The sequence below is a fragment of the Salmo trutta genome, chromosome 11 (genome assembly GCF_901001165.1).
Source record: "Salmo trutta chromosome 11, fSalTru1.1, whole genome shotgun sequence".
NCBI classification, from domain to species: domain Eukaryota; kingdom Metazoa; phylum Chordata; class Actinopteri; order Salmoniformes; family Salmonidae; genus Salmo; species Salmo trutta.
This window is the reverse complement of record NC_042967.1, coordinates 11353171-11369130: the sequence shown is the minus strand read 5'-3', so window position 1 is coordinate 11369130 and position 15960 is coordinate 11353171. Positions and strand designations below refer to the sequence as shown.

The following is a 15960-nucleotide window of genomic DNA, read 5'->3' as shown; positions in this document are numbered from 1 at the left end:
AACAGGTTGATGGATGAACCAAGGATCAGGACATCAGTCTGACTGCTAGGCCACCATGTTGTCTGGTTTGTTTCTGCTGAATATGGAACAGTCTTCCCTCCCGCTGACTTCATCTGTATCCCCGGGGGGGCCAGAGTGGTATAATGTCTGGAGCTGCTGTCTGAGGATGAGGCACTCAACTTGTTGTTGTGTTTGAGTCATTCGTTTTCCAGTAGACCGTCTGACCGTGTCAGGAGATTACAGCTGAGACGCTGCACCAAGTGAGATCAGGAAGTCTGTCATTACCTGGCAAGTGCGTGTTTGTGTGTGGGTCATAGACATTAAAACCAGGAGATAGTGATAGCGCTGACGTATTCCTATAAAAAAACTCCCAATGGTGCATGAAGGCGGAAGTATTTGAATTTGAAGCGTGCCATATTGCTGAATGGGGCTGAATGGATCATGGTGAAAGTGGCCGTAACTTTCAAAGGATCATGATCAATGTAGTTGTTTTTACCCTGCCTGAGAGACACGTGCATGAAACCCTGCCGGTCCGTAATTGGTCTGTGTCAGCACGTGGTCCAGTGTAACGACAAATGTAGTAGTCAGAACAGATCACTATTTAATTAGATTCATCGATTTGTAGCAAACCTTAACATAATTCAGCCCTGCTAGGTTGCTACGCATTAGCCAAACAGCAGAGCTTGTGACTACGCTCCAGAACGGACACGGGGGGCCTGGTGTGTGTGTGTCTATAGCCCTTTCTTACCCTTTCTACGTTGAGAGCTGTTATTTCCCATGGGTAAGAGTGTCCCTCTCCTGTCTGTCAGTCTTTGTCCATCATTGAATAGATCCTGCCGAGCCATCAGAGGTCTGATTATAGCCCTGGAGGAGGAAACATGAAGGGACAATATCAGGGCAACATCCAAGTCTTCATTTAAACCAGAACTTTTGACAAATCAGAGAACGAGTGTGTGTGTGTGTGTGTGTGTGTGTGCGTGCGTGCGTGTGCGTGTGTGTGTGTTATTCCCCTTCCGATAGACGCCAAGCCTCACCATGCTGATGTATCATCCTCTCTAGAAGTGTCTTGGGGGTGTGTGACTCTGTGCAGTTTCGTCCTGTTGTTAGTCATTGAGGGAGGGCTCTCTCGCTGTTAGATGGTCAAATTGCTGTGGGGTCACTGTGAGATCTTTTCAACAGCATCCTCCTGTGTGGCTTCTTGACAGAATGGCTATTGATTCGTCAAAACACAAGCCTTCAAAAAAGCTTTTAGTCAAAGAGCTGTATTTATTATTGCTAACTGTGAATAGGATTGCTTGTATTGCTCTAGGGTGTCTGCGTTGCAGATTGATTAATTGATGTATTTATAGTTTTGCAGTTTCACCCAGTGCAATTTCACAGTTTCTCTCTGAAATGATGTGGCTTTTGCTTTGGTCGACTGGGTGTTGGTGTTGGTTGTAGCAGAGTTTAGTTACTGTTATCATGTTTTCCATGTTGAAATCAGAGCAGCATTGGTCCTATTGCAACAGTTGTCACAAACATGGAATCACCCATTGTCATTATCAAATATGACAATGATATTGGGGATATTCAATTGTGACATTGCATCTCATTTGCAACAGTCGTCAGTTGACATTGAATCATCTGTTGATACTGGGGATGATATTGTGGTTGTAGGTTACCTTTGCTCAGTGTTATCGTGGAACTTAGAGCTTAGAGCAGACCACTATAGTCCCTGTGCCAAAGAACACAAAGGCAACCTGCCTAAATGACTACAGACCCGTAGCACTCACGTCCGTAGTCATGAAGTGCTTTGAAAGGTTGGTAATGGCTCACATCAACACCATTATCCCAGAGACCCTTGACACACTCCAATTTGCAAACCGCCCAAACAGATCCGAGGATGATGCAGTCTCTATTGCACTCCACACTGCCCTTTCCCACCTAGACAAAAGGAACACTTATGTGAGAATGCTATTCATTGACTACAGCTCAGTATTCAACACCATAGTACCCTCAAAGCTCATCACTAAGCTAAGGATCCTGGGACTAAACACCTCCCTCTGCAACTGGATCCTGGACTTCCTGACGGGCCACCCCCAGGTGGTGGAGGTAGGTAGCAACACATCTGCCACACTGATCCTCAACACTGGAGCTCCCCAGGGGTGCGTGCTCAGTCCCCTCCTGTACTCCCTGTTCACCCACGACTGCATGGCCAGGCACAACTACAACACCATCATTAAGTTTGCAGACGACACAACAGTGGTAGGCCTGATCACCGACAATGACGAGACAGCCTATAGGGAGGAGGTCAGAAACCTGGCCTGGTGGTGCCAGAATAGCAACCTATCCCTCAACATAACCAAGACTAAGGAGATGATTGTGGACTACAGGAAAAGAAGGACCAAGCACGCCCCCATTCTCATCGACGGGGCTGTAGTGGAGCAGATTGAGAGCTTCAAGTTCCTTGGTGTCCACATCAACAACAAACTAGAATGGTCCAAACACACCAAGACAGTCGTGAAGAGGGCATGACAAAGCCTATTCCCCCTCAGGAAACTAAAAAGATTTGGCATGGGTCCTGAGATCCTCAAAAGGTTCTACAGCTGCAACATCGAGAGCATCCTGACTGGTTGCATCACAGCCTGGTACGGCAATTGCTCGGCCTCTGACCGCAAGGCACTACAGAGGGTAGTGCGTACGGCCCGGTACATCACTGGGGCTAAGCTGCCTGCCATCCAGGACCTCTACACCAGGCAGTGTCAGAGAGGAAGGCCCTAAAAATGTTCAAAGACCGCAGCCACCCCAGTCATAGACTGTTCTCTCTACCACCGCATGGCAAGCGGTACCTGAGTCTAAGACAAAAAGGCTTCTCAACAGTTTTTATCCCCAAGCCATAAGACTCCTGAACAGGTAATCAAATGGCTACCCGGACTATTTGCATTGTGTGCCCCCCCCCCAACCCCTCTTTTTACGCTGCTTCTTCTCTCTGTTTATCATATATGCATAGTAACTTTAACTATACATTCATGTACATACTTCCTCAATTGGGCCGACCAACCAGTGCTCCCGCACATTGGCTAACCGGGCTATCTGCATTGTGTCCCGCCACCCGCCAACCATTCTTTTACGCTACTGCTACTCTCTGTTCATCATATATGCATAATCACTTTAACCATATCTACATGTACATACTACCTCAATCAGCCTGACTAACCGGTGTCTGTATGTAGCCTCGCTACTTTTATAGTCTCGCTACTGTATATAGCCATTTTACTGTTGTTTTATTTCTTTCCTTACCTATTGTTCACCTAATACATTTTTTGCACTATTGGTTAGAGCCTGTAAGTAAGCATTTCACTGTAAGGTCTACACCTGTTGTATTCGGCGTTTCTCCTAAGGTTGGGCCGATATATGATTACATCGTCGAATATTGTGAGATTTTACATTGATGATATATCGTGAAGTGCAAGACTATACTCTATTTGAACTGTACAAATCGAAACAGTGCAGTTTTATCAATATGTTGAACATGAAGTCCAAATGAATGAACTAAGCCTTGTTGATTCACAAAGATCATTTAATGACAATGCGACTATAATATCATAAATAATAATGGTACAGTCTGGAATTATTGCGTCATTAACGCCGCAAAACGATTATATCGGATATGGCGGTATTTGGAGTAGGATATCATAGAAGAGGTCTCCCCAAGTAGTGCAATGGTCCATAGACTTTAATGTTCAGAATGATATTTTTGACTGATATTATGGTTGTGGGTTTTCTTTCTGCAAAGTAGTTAAAACGCTGTCAGTTCCACTTTAATGCTCAGAATGAGCCATGCTACTGTAGTTGGAGATGTGAGAGTGCAGCCATAACAAGGCATGGGGCCTCCATATCATGTCATGCCTGTTTGGTTTTCATTAGCCGGAGAGGAATCATAGCACACTATTCCCTATGGGAACTGGTTAAAAGTAGTGAATTATATAGGGAATAGGGTGCCATTTGAAACACTGCCAGAGTATGCATGTGCTCTTTGGGGTGTGACTGTTTACTGAGCTCTGTGGTTTTAACAGATCTGCTCCTGAGGGCCTCGGAGGCAGATTAACTATGTCACTAAACTATCACAGGGCCCTGATGGAGGCTGGCTGAGGAGGCAAGAGAGGGATGGGAGTTCAAACCGACAGAGAGGCATAGGGAATAGATAGAGGAGTGTGTGTGTGTGTGTGTGTATAGGCGGAGAAGCGAAATGCAAAAAAGCCTCATCCCTGTGGGATCGCCAGTGCCAATCAGCATGGTGGAAACAAGAAACTAGATTTACTCGTAGAAATTACAAGTAAATGCGTAAGTAAGTGTACTGTAACTGCTTGCTGAGAATTCACAATTAGAGGAGCTATTTTGATATCTCGGCAAGAGACAAATGTTTTTGGGAAGGGCATTGTAAAGGAGAGAGCGAGACAGAGAGAGAGAGAGAGAGAGAGAGAGTCTGTGTCTGGCTGTGTCCCTTACTTTTAGATTGAAGCCCATTGGGAAATCCGTCCTCCCATCTGAGAAATCCCTTTGGTGAAATTTGATGCTGTAAAATAGAGCCTGCAGTTATTGCATCGCACTATTCCTGTCCTCATGTGCATTTTACTCCATAGTTTACTCCTTAAACCTGCAGTTTCCCCTAGTAGTCTCCACTTTTTTACCTTTTTCTTAATGCAAGTCTATCAGCATTATATTATACTTTGCGTGACATTAGATTAGCTGAGTATGCATAATTGGACACAAGGAGGGCCTTTGGGCATGTCTATAGTCTATTGTGGCTTCCTCATCTTGTCCCCATAAGGTGTATCCACATAAGCCACACAACAAGTGAAGTGTACCCTCTCTAATGCATGGTCGTTTTAACTATATTGTACCGGCCCTTTTCAAAAGTGCATTACTTTAGCCCCACACGCAACAACATTAAGACAAAAAGCCAAGGGGTTGCTATGATACACCTTATCTGAACAGCCCATAAATCGCATCCAATAATGAGCCTGTTGCCGTGGGAAATATCTCGAGTTGATAGATGGCTCTCATTAATGTGAGGTGCTGCTGCATCTGGGAAAAGGCCTTTCATTCTTTTCCCATGTTGTTTAATCTGCAGAAGCAAGAGCCATTTGCCACCCTGTCCCATGGTAATAGTAACCAAATTGATATTTTAACATGGAGAGAGAGACAGAGCAATGGAGGAGATGGAGGGAGAGAGAGAGAGAGAGAGAGCGAGCGACAAACAGAGAGAGAGGGAGAAGAAGAGACAGAGAGAGAAAAAATAGCAGCACCCCATGAGGGAGAGGGCACGCTACTTTACCTTCCCCTTTATTGGAAACGGTGAACATGACGTGATTTAATTCACTGACTCAGATGACTCTGGGGAGCAGAGTGGAGGTCTGGGAGCGGCCTGTCATTTCCCCAGAAGTTTGTGTAGCACCACATTTCCATTTAGGACAAGAATAAGAGACAGACAGACAGACGGCTCTACAGCTCTATTACTGTGGGACTGGGAACGAACCCCAGGTTGGGGACATGTTCTATTAACATACTGATACAGCCTTCAGCTACTAGACCAGACTGAGTACTACAGTGTTGTATTGGGATGAGAGTTTGACTGCGTGGAGACTACTACGCCGTAGTCGTGTAGTACAGTGATGTACTGTAGTCAATGAAAGCGTGTGAGACAGCAAGTCAAGACACTCCTTCCCTGTGCCCTTCCTCCTCCGTGTCACTTAGCTCAGTGTGGAGCTACTTGAGAGGAGAGGGGTAAATTATGGTAGAGAGTGTGTGTTTGTGTGTGTTCAATCTTTTGTGTGTGTGTGTGAGTACCTGTGTTCGAGAGTGTACACGTGTGTGTACCTCTGTGTGTGACCCATATAACAAGAGCGATAATCACCAAGCCGAACAAGCCCAAGCAATTGGGGTCAAGTGCTGGAAACACTATCGAAGCACTGTGTTGCAGGAGGACCAGTATCTCTACCTACCAAGGACACACACACACACACACACACACACACATAGCACGCTTAACTACTATACAACGTTGCGATGCGCAACTTCTCTGTTTTTCAACCAGCGCATAAAACTACTAACTGTGATATGTCGATACTCCTCCTCCTCCCGGTGAACACCTGTGTCGATCAAATGTTCTCTGTCTCCTTCACAGAGAAATCCAATTATAGTGTTTCAATCGAGCACACACACACACACACACACACACACACACACACATACACACTCAAAGCATTAACCTTTTCCCAAATACCATCTGGGAGACGACATTGGTTAAGTCTTATTTAATAGATTTTTAATTCTAGTTTGTCTTTGAAATCCTCCCAGTGAGAAGCACAATGACTAGATGATTGGCTATCCATCCATACAAGTGGAAGTTTTCTCACATAAAAAATGAATCAACCCTATGAAAAATGGATCATGTATTATAATGCAGGGGGTTTGTGTTTTGTTGTCCTTAGATTAGTTACCATTTAAGCAGTTGATATCATTTTTTTCTTTTGGCTTGTATTGAAGTATAGCCACCATTTTATCCTCTAGGGGAGGTGGGATGAAATCGCCCCACACTATTCAACAGCCAGTGAAAAATCAGAGCGCCAGATTTAAAACCACAAAATGTGATAATTCAAAGTTCTCAAACATAGGACTATTTGACACCATTTTATAGATACGCTTCTCCTGAATCGAACCACGTTGTCCGATTTCCAAAAGGCTTTACAGCGAAAGCAAAACATTAGATTATGTTAGGAGAGTACATCGACACAATAACCACACAGCCATTTTCTAAGCAACTAGCATGCATCACAAATACCCAAAACACAGCTAAATGAAGCACTAACCTTTGACGATCTTCATCAGATGACACTCCTAGGACATTATGGTATACAATACATGCCTTTTTTTGTTCGATAAAGTTCATATTTATATATAAAAACAGCATTTTACGTTCAGAAAATATTTTGCCTCCAATACTGTCGGTGAATCAGCACCACAATTTACAAAAATACTTGTCATAAACGTTGATACAAAATTAAACTGTCATTCAAAGAATTATAGATTAACATCTCCTGAATGCAACCGCATTGCCAGATTTCAAAATAACTTTACTGGGAAATCACACTCTGCAATAATCTGAGTACTGTGCTCAGAAAAAAACACTAGGCGATACAGATAGCCGTTATCTAAATTAATAAATAGTATTAGAAATATTCACTTACCTTTGATGATCTTCATCAGAAGGCACTTCCAGGAATCCCAGGTCCACAACAAATGTTGTTTTGTTCAATAAAGTCCATAATTTATGTCCAAATAACTCCTTGTTGTTTGCGCGTTCAGTAAGCTACTCCAAATGTAGGAAGCGCGCGGACGATGTCACGACGAAAAGTAAAAAAAAAGTTGTATTTACGTTCTTTCAAACATGTCAAACGTTGTAAAACATCAATCTTTAGTGCCTTTAGAACGTGAAGATTCAGTAATATTTCAACCGGACGGTTCCTGTGTCTTGAAAAAGGTTTTGGAACAGAGAATCCACCCTCATGAACGCGCGCCAAGAAGTGATGTCATTCCCTGCCTCAACAACTTCCATGCCTTCTCATTCAGTCTCTGTTCATCGTAGACGCTTCAAACAACTTCCTAAAGACTGTTGACATCTAGTGGAAGCCTTAGGAAGTGCAAAATGAACCCTAACTCACCGTGTGTTCGATTGGCAATGACTTGAAAGGACTACAACCACCAGAATTCTCACTTCCTGCTTAGATTTTTCTCAGGTTTTTGCCTGCCATATGAGTTCTGTTATACTCACAGACATCATTCAAACAGTTTTAGAAACTTCAGAGTGTTTTCTATCCAAATCTACTAATAATATGCATATTCCAGTTCCTGGGCCCGAGTAGTAGGCCGTTTAATTTGGGTACGTTTTTCATCCGGCCGTGAAAATACTGCCCCCTACCCTAGAGAGGATTATACCAGATGTTTTGTTATTTACGATCAGGTTATATCCCATCATATATAGGGCTCCAATATGTTATACAGATAAAAATACACCTTATGGAACAGCGAGGACTGTGATGAGTCACACACACAGGTACAAACACACAAACACACATAACATACACACTATACACACACGTACATCTGGATTGTGTATTGTAGTAGAGTAGTGGCCGGAGGGCACACACTTATATTATGAAATCTGTGGGAAAATGTATTTTAATGTTTAAAAATGTTATTATAATCGATATTACTGCCCAGGAAGACTAGCTGCTACCTTGGCAGGAACTAATGGGGATCCATAATAAATACAAATACATATTTTAAGACATTTGTAGTGGGCTATGAGTGGTGTATAATAATTAGACTACTGTTGTTGTGATACAAGTAGTCTTGTATTTTTGTATCATATGTCTCATTATAGACAGTGTAGCCAGAGTGTAGCCAGGGTGTAGCTAGGTTGTAGCCAGGGTATAGCCAGTGTGTAGCTAGGGTGTAGCCAGAGTGTAGTCAGGGTGTAGCCAGGGTGTAGCCAGGGTATAGCCAGTGTGTAGCTAGGTTGTAGCCAGACTGTAGCCAGAATGTAGCCAGGGGTGTGGCCAGTGTGTAGCTAGGGTGTAGCCAGAGTGTAGCCAGGGTGTAGCCAGAGTATAGCTAGGGTGTAGCCAGAGTGTAGCCAGGCTGTAGCCAGAATGTGTAGCCAGGGTGTAGCCAGAGTGTAGCCGGTGTGTAGCTAGAGTATAGCCAGTGTTAGCTAGGGTGTAGCCAGAGTATAGCCAGTGTGTAGCTAGGGTGTAGCCAGGGTGTAGCCAGAGTGTAGCCAGAGTGTAGCCAGAGTATAGCCAGTGTGTAGCTAGGGTGTAGCCAGAGTGTAGCTAGTGTTAGCTAGGGTGTAGCCAGGATGTAGCCAGAGGATAGCCAGTGTGTAGCTAGGGTGTAGCCAGGTTGTAGCCGGAGTGTAGCCAGTGTGTAGCTAGGGTGTAGCCAGAGTATAGCCAGTGTGTAGCTAGAGTGTAGCCAGGGTGTAACCATAATGTAACCAGAGCGTAACTTATGGTGGGTGATGAGAATGTGAAAACCATCTTAATAGGCTAGAGCCCTCCTGGGGACATCTGGAGTAGAATACACACACACACACACACACACACCTTAATAGGCTATATACCTCATGGGGATATACAGTATGTAGTGGAATGGTCTCGTCTACTGGACCATAGGCTATGAAATAAGCAACAGCAATCATGGTGTTACATGTCCACATCAGACCTCATGCAAGACCTCAAATATGTTAAATGCCATATCTTATCTGATATTATAAAGACTCATGGCCAAAACACAAAGGAAAATATATGGTTGGAACATAATATCAAAATGTCTAAGCTGCAATTATTTTTGTATCCATCCCCCTGCATACGGTAGGTGTCACTCAGTCAACACATGCATTGGAGGCTACTGCTTTATCTTATAATCACAGTTCTTTCCTCCAGATGGTCTCTCCCAAGTTATCCCTGGTTCTATCTCCACAGAACCAGATGGTCTCTCCCAAGTTATCCCTGGTTCTATCGCCACAGAACCAGATGGTCTCTCCCAAGTTATCCCTGGTTCTATCTCCACAGAACCAGATGGTCTCTCCCAAGTTAACCCTGGTTCTATCTCCACAGAACCAGATGGTCTCTCCCAAGTTATCCCTGGTTATCTCCACAGAACCAGATGGTCTCTCCCAAGTTAACCCTGGTTCTATCGCCACAGAACCAGATGGTCTCTCCCAAGTTATCCCTGGTTCTATCTCCACAGAACCACATGGTCTCTCCCAAGTTAACCCTGGTTCTATCGCCACAGAACCAGATGGTCTCTCCCAAGTTATCCCTGGTTCTATCTCCACAGAACCACATGGTCTCTCCCAAGTTAACCCTGGTTCTATCTCCACAGAACCAGATGGTCTCTCCCAAGTCAGCTGTCAGCAGGGCCAGATGTGAGTCTAGATTGACTGATGTCATGGTCTCCTATGGGGCTTCTCTGGGGCTTCTCTGGGGCTTCAGAGTCCAGAGTGTCTGCACTGCACCATGGAGACTGTTACTGTAGGCTGGCAGTAGAAATGTGGGGCGTCACACCTACATCTGGGTTCAGGTACTATTTGGACAATTTAACAGAATGGGTGTAGTTTAGTCTTTGTTTGTCAATGGTGGGTGTGCTCAGTGCTCAGTGCCCAGACTGTTAAAGCATGTCAGTGTTTTTATGAATCAATAGCGGTACGTATGCCATCTCTATGAGTCACATCACTGCATGTTTATGCCATTGATAGTTTATCTCTTCAATATAGCAGAGGACATTTACACAGGCAGCCGTTTGTGAGCTGCATTTTCCCTCACTCTTTTTAAAAAGACATTTAGGATAATATGAATGATCCACCAGTCTTAACATAGCCCTATAACCCAATGTTGTTTTCTTCTTCGGTGCTTATGAAATGCGGCATGGCAAATGAACCCAGTTCGCAGTACTGAGACATCATCATATCGCTGTCTATTGATTCCATGAGCATTATAAAGGAGCCCGAACTAGAAAGAAAAGAGGGAAGAGCTGAGAGAAAGAGAAGATGTATCTAGTCTATTGACTGGTGAAAAGAAAGATCTGGGAGGCAGACACAGGGGGGATTAGAACATATGAACATTTCCATTCTTAGTTCAGTTCCCACAATGCTGCTGAATGTGGATCCACGTTATTACCGGAGTGGAGTATTTGGTGGCGTTATAATTAAATGCAGTTCAGAACACAAAGAACAAAACAGAGCTGCTGCATCAAAGACCAGAGCTTCTCCTTTCACACAGTCTATACCCAGATGGAAATAAACATGAAAAAAAATAATAGATAATTAGAATGGCGCTTGTTAATAGTGACAAAAAATACTCTTTATTCAGTACCACACACAAGGTAATTGCTTTGAGAGCAGATTGATACTCTGTTAGGTTGTTATATTTACAGCGTAATCTACGTGCCAATCAGATTTATTGGGATTATAAAAAGAATGACTTTACGTTGATACATACTGTAAATAGTTTTATTGTACCACTGCCTTGTGGGGGCAGCAGCAGCAACAGGAATGTAGAAATCATTGGGGTAACAATGTGTATTAAATTGAACCACCAGTTGTTGGCAAGACAGGCATTCATTTATTCTCCATTACGAGGATGTCAAATGGAGAACAACCTGAGATTTAAAAATGACAGGCTGACAGCTCAGAGCTCGTCGCCATTCATCACTTGATCTGAAAGCACATATGACATTTGAAGCGAGAGACAGAGACAGAGAATAGAGATAAAGAGCTGAAAAGAGCCAGAGAGAGAGACAAAAGGAAGAAACATTGATCACAGAGAAACATGGAGTAAATTGATGGTCTATTGAACCAAACCCTGGCAGGAGGAAGGATGCCATGCTTTTCATCTTGGTTCTGCTACTGTCTGAGATTCCCTTACAGCCAATGGAAACCCTTGATCCGGGTTCTGAAACACTGCTTGGATCGTCCCTTTAATGACTTGTGCTTATGCATCATCACCAGGCCTACAGTATACTGCTGTTGACTTCTATGAGACAGACGTGAGGACCAACAGCCTTGATCCGACCAACTGAAAGACAGCTATGGTGAGCCTATAATGACTTGTGCTTGTGTGTTATCAGTGCATACAGTACACTGCTGGAGTGTTGACTTTTACAGTATATTGTAGGGCCTATTGCTTACTCCATAACCCTCAGAGCAACAACGGCACACACTAATAGTTCCTACAGGGAGATTAGCAGTAGAATAACTCACCATCCATCCAGAATACATGAATGTTCATTCTGCCTCTCAAACGATTATATCCTGGCCTTTATCGTTTCCATAGCGATATTAATAATTGATAGGCCTTCCCCTGCTGACCTGAAGTTCTTCTCCTGATGACGTCAGCCCGGTTAAAATATCCTTCCACCCTGTGAGGAGGTTCATCTGTAGAGATACGTTACATTCTGTAGATGTGTGTAGTGGTTTGATTGGAATCTTTTGGTGTGCATTTCCTTCACTGAGCTCTTTGGTGTGAATTACTCTCATTTGTTGAGCTCTTTTGGTGTGAATGATTTGAATGAGAACAGGCGAGTAGGGCTTGTTTCAGTTAAAATACGTCTGGTAGCCTACTGTATAAATGTATTCACATTATAAATGATTCATACATAACACGTCCTTGGGCTAGTGCACTGAAGTTACTCTGTGCTGGGCGTAATGGTGTGTGTGTACAGTGTTCAGACATGCTCCTGGCTGTGTGTTGAGGTTGTCGTTGTAAATCAGTGTGTTCTGGAGTTGTTCTTCTCCTGACTAGAGGCTGTAGGCTGTTTAGACTCCTAGCAGGTAAAACTTTTCTCTGTGGACTGACAGGCAGACAGACAGGCAGACAGACAGGCAGACAGACAGACCTCTTAGTGAACACATACACACAGTGACATTTACAGAGATGGAGAGTAGCTTAAACATGCTTAAATACCTCCTCCGCGTGAAGGTTAATTATGTCCAGCTAAAGCCCATTATTCCCATTCCTCTTGTTATGGAGTCCCATGCTGCGTCCCGAATGGTACGATATTCCCTATATAGTGCACTACTTTTGCGGGCTCTGGTCAAAAGTAGTGCACTTTATCGTGGAAAGGGTGCCATTTGGGACGTATCCCCAATGTGGCGGAGTAATAATGAGGGTTGAATCCCCTGGCGGAGCAGAGCGGCTGGTGGTGAAATCCTCTGGGGCTGAACCCTCATCAGAGCCTGGTGCTGCTGCACCTGCTGAGGACACATCCACTCCTCATGTCCCACAGAGCCCCAGGCTCACATCCAGCTGTACAGATAATCAATGATATCACACATGGGTGGTTAGGGTGGGTGTGTGGGTGTGGGTGCGTGCGTGCGTGCGTTCATGTCTGAGTTACATGTTTCCTTGTTGTACAAATACATGTTTTCTTTGACCTTCCCTTGTGATCTTACTTCACGGTCAGATAAAGAGAATCCATCCTATGAGCCCTCCTTCCTTTCCCTGTGTCGCAATATCACCTGCCCTCACCACCCTCCTAATATCACACACCACCCTCCTAATATCACACACCACCCTCCTAATATCACTCACCATCCTCCTAATATCACTCACCACCCTCCTAATATCACTCACCACCCTCCTAATTTCACTCACCACCCTCCTAATATCACTCACCACCCTCCTAATATCACTCACCACCCTCCTAATATCACTCACCACCCTCCTAATATCACTCACCACCCTCCTAATATCACTCACCACCCTCCTAATATCACTCACCATCCTCCTAATATCACTCACCACCCTCCTAATATCACTCACCACCCTCCTAATATCACTCACCATCCTCCTAATATCACTCACCATCCTCATAATATCACTCACCACCGTCATAATATCACTCACCATCCTCCTAATATCACTCACCACCGTCATAATATCACTCACCATCCTCCTAATATCACTCACCACCCTCCTAATATCACTCACCACCCTCCTAATATCACTCACCATCCTCCTAATATCACTCACCATCCTCCTAATATCACTCACCACCCTCCTAATTGTAAACCTTTTGAATTGTACGTACAGTTATCAGTTACGGTCCTCCATTCCACATAATGCAAACATTTGTATGCATGTTTTATGCTTACTGTATTGAATGACTTTCAGTGTAATGGACCATTATGAATGTAGTATGTTTGCATCTGTAATGATCATAACCATTATTGTAAAGCACTGTACATTTAGAAATATACTGAACAAAAATATAAACGCAACATTTAAAGTGTTGGTCCCATGCTTCATGAGTTGAAATAAAAGATCCCAGAAATGTTCCATACGCACAAAAAGCTTATTTCTCTAAAATGTTGTGCACAAATTTGATTACAATCTTGTTAGCGAGCGTTTCTCCTTTGCCAAGATAATTCATCCACCTGACAGGTGTGGCATATCAAGAAGCTGATTAAACAGCAGGATCATTGGGGTGGCAGGTAGCCTAGTGGTTAGAGCGTTGGGCCAGTAACCAAAAGGTTGCTGGATTGAGTTCCTGAGCTGACAAGGTAAAAATCGTTCTACCCCTGAACAAGGCAGTTAACTCACTCTTCCCCGGTAGGCTGTAATTGTAAATAAGAATTTGGTCTTAACTGACTTGCCTAGTTAAATAAAAAATACAAATAATAATAATTACACAGGTGCACCTTGTGCACCTTGTGCTGAGGACTCTAAAATGTCAAGTTATGCCACAGATGCTTCAAGTTTTGAGGGAGCTTGCAATTGCCATTCTGACTGCAGGAATGTCCACCAGAGCTGTTGCCAGAGAATTGAATGTTCATTTCCCTACCATAAGCCACGTCTGACGTTGTTTTAGAGAATTTGTCAGTACGTCCAACCGGCCTCACAACTGCAGACCACGTGTAACCACACCAGCCCAGGACCTCCACATCTTGCTTCTTCACCTGTGGGATCGTCTGAGACCAGCCACCCGGACAACTGATGAAACTGTGGGTTTGCACAACCAAATAATTTCTGCACAAGCTGTCAGAAACCGTATCAGGGAAGCTCATCTGCTACCTCACTAGGATCTTGACCTGACTCCAGTTTGGCCTCATAACCAACTTCAGTGGGCAAATGCTCACCTTCGATGGCCACTGGCATGCTGGAGAAGTGTGCTCTTCACAGATGAATCCCAGTTTCAACGGTACCAGGCAGATGGCAGACAGCATGTATGGCGTTGTGTGGGTGAGCGGTTTGCTGACGTCTACATTGTGAACAGAAAGCTGAAAATGTCTCAGTTCTTCCATGGCCTGCATACTCACCAGACATGTCACCCATTGAGTATGTTTGGATGCTCTGGATCGACGTGTTCGACAGCGTGTTCTAGTTCCCGCCAATATCCAGCAACTTCGCACAGCCATTGAAGAGGAGTGGGATAACATTCCACAGGCCACAATCCACAGCCTAATCAATTCTATGCAAAGGAGATGGTGCATGAGGCAAATGGTGGTGACACCAGATTCTGAATGGTTTTCTGATACACAGCCCCACCTTTTTTTAAGGTATTTGTGACCAACAGATGCATATCTGTATTCCCAGCAGTGGCGATTTTAGCATGTAAATCTTGGTGGGGCAAACAAACAAAAAAAGTGGGATGCATACCAGCAAAGCCACTACACATAAAATCATAGTTGATATGACTGACTTGCTTAAACTAATGTGGTTTCTACTGACAATTGAGATGTACAAACTATAGCATAAGGGGACGACAAGCGGATAAGAGGCCATCCGTAATTTCGATTGAGACATTAATGAGAAAGCGACGATGGACAGAGTCAATATAACTATTTGTTCAGTACTTTTGAAATGTACAGCGAAAGAATTCAGAATATGAGCCGTTCTTACAGTGTTCTCCCTGTACACGTCAGAACGGTATAATAAATCAATGGTGCATATAAACAAACAATGAAACCTCTTACAATATTTGATGATTACATTTCTCTAAAACAGGTTATAGGCTATTTGTGCACCACCAAGTTAGAACAGTAGGCAAAATCAAGAGGTGAAAATAGACCAAATTATTAGGGTGAGGCACATTGAACGGCGTTTGGGTTATTGCGTGTCAAAAAAGATACACTTCATATAACACTATTTGACGCGTTAAATAAGCTTTTAATTTGACACGTCAAATAACACAGTTCTATTATAGAATGTTGTGTGTGCTGAATTTGCAAGTACAAGCTAAGCGCCACCACTACTATCATTAGCACTGTCAAAGCTGTACAAAAAAAGTAGCCAAAAAAGCCACGAACGATGTGTTTACAATACCGCGTTGGTGAAAATAGACCAGATTATTAGGGTGTGGCACATGGGCTACTTACAGCTAACTACACAACATACACTTAGTATTACTTCCTTA

At 43.7% G+C, this 15960-nt stretch overlaps 1 protein-coding gene across 3 annotated transcripts in view; it reads left to right on the top strand.

Moving 5' to 3' along the window:
* The window catches only part of LOC115202213 (polypeptide N-acetylgalactosaminyltransferase-like 6), a 245480-nt gene that overhangs the window by 117303 nt on the left and 112217 nt on the right, over positions 1 to 15960 (top strand). The window lies entirely within an intron of this gene.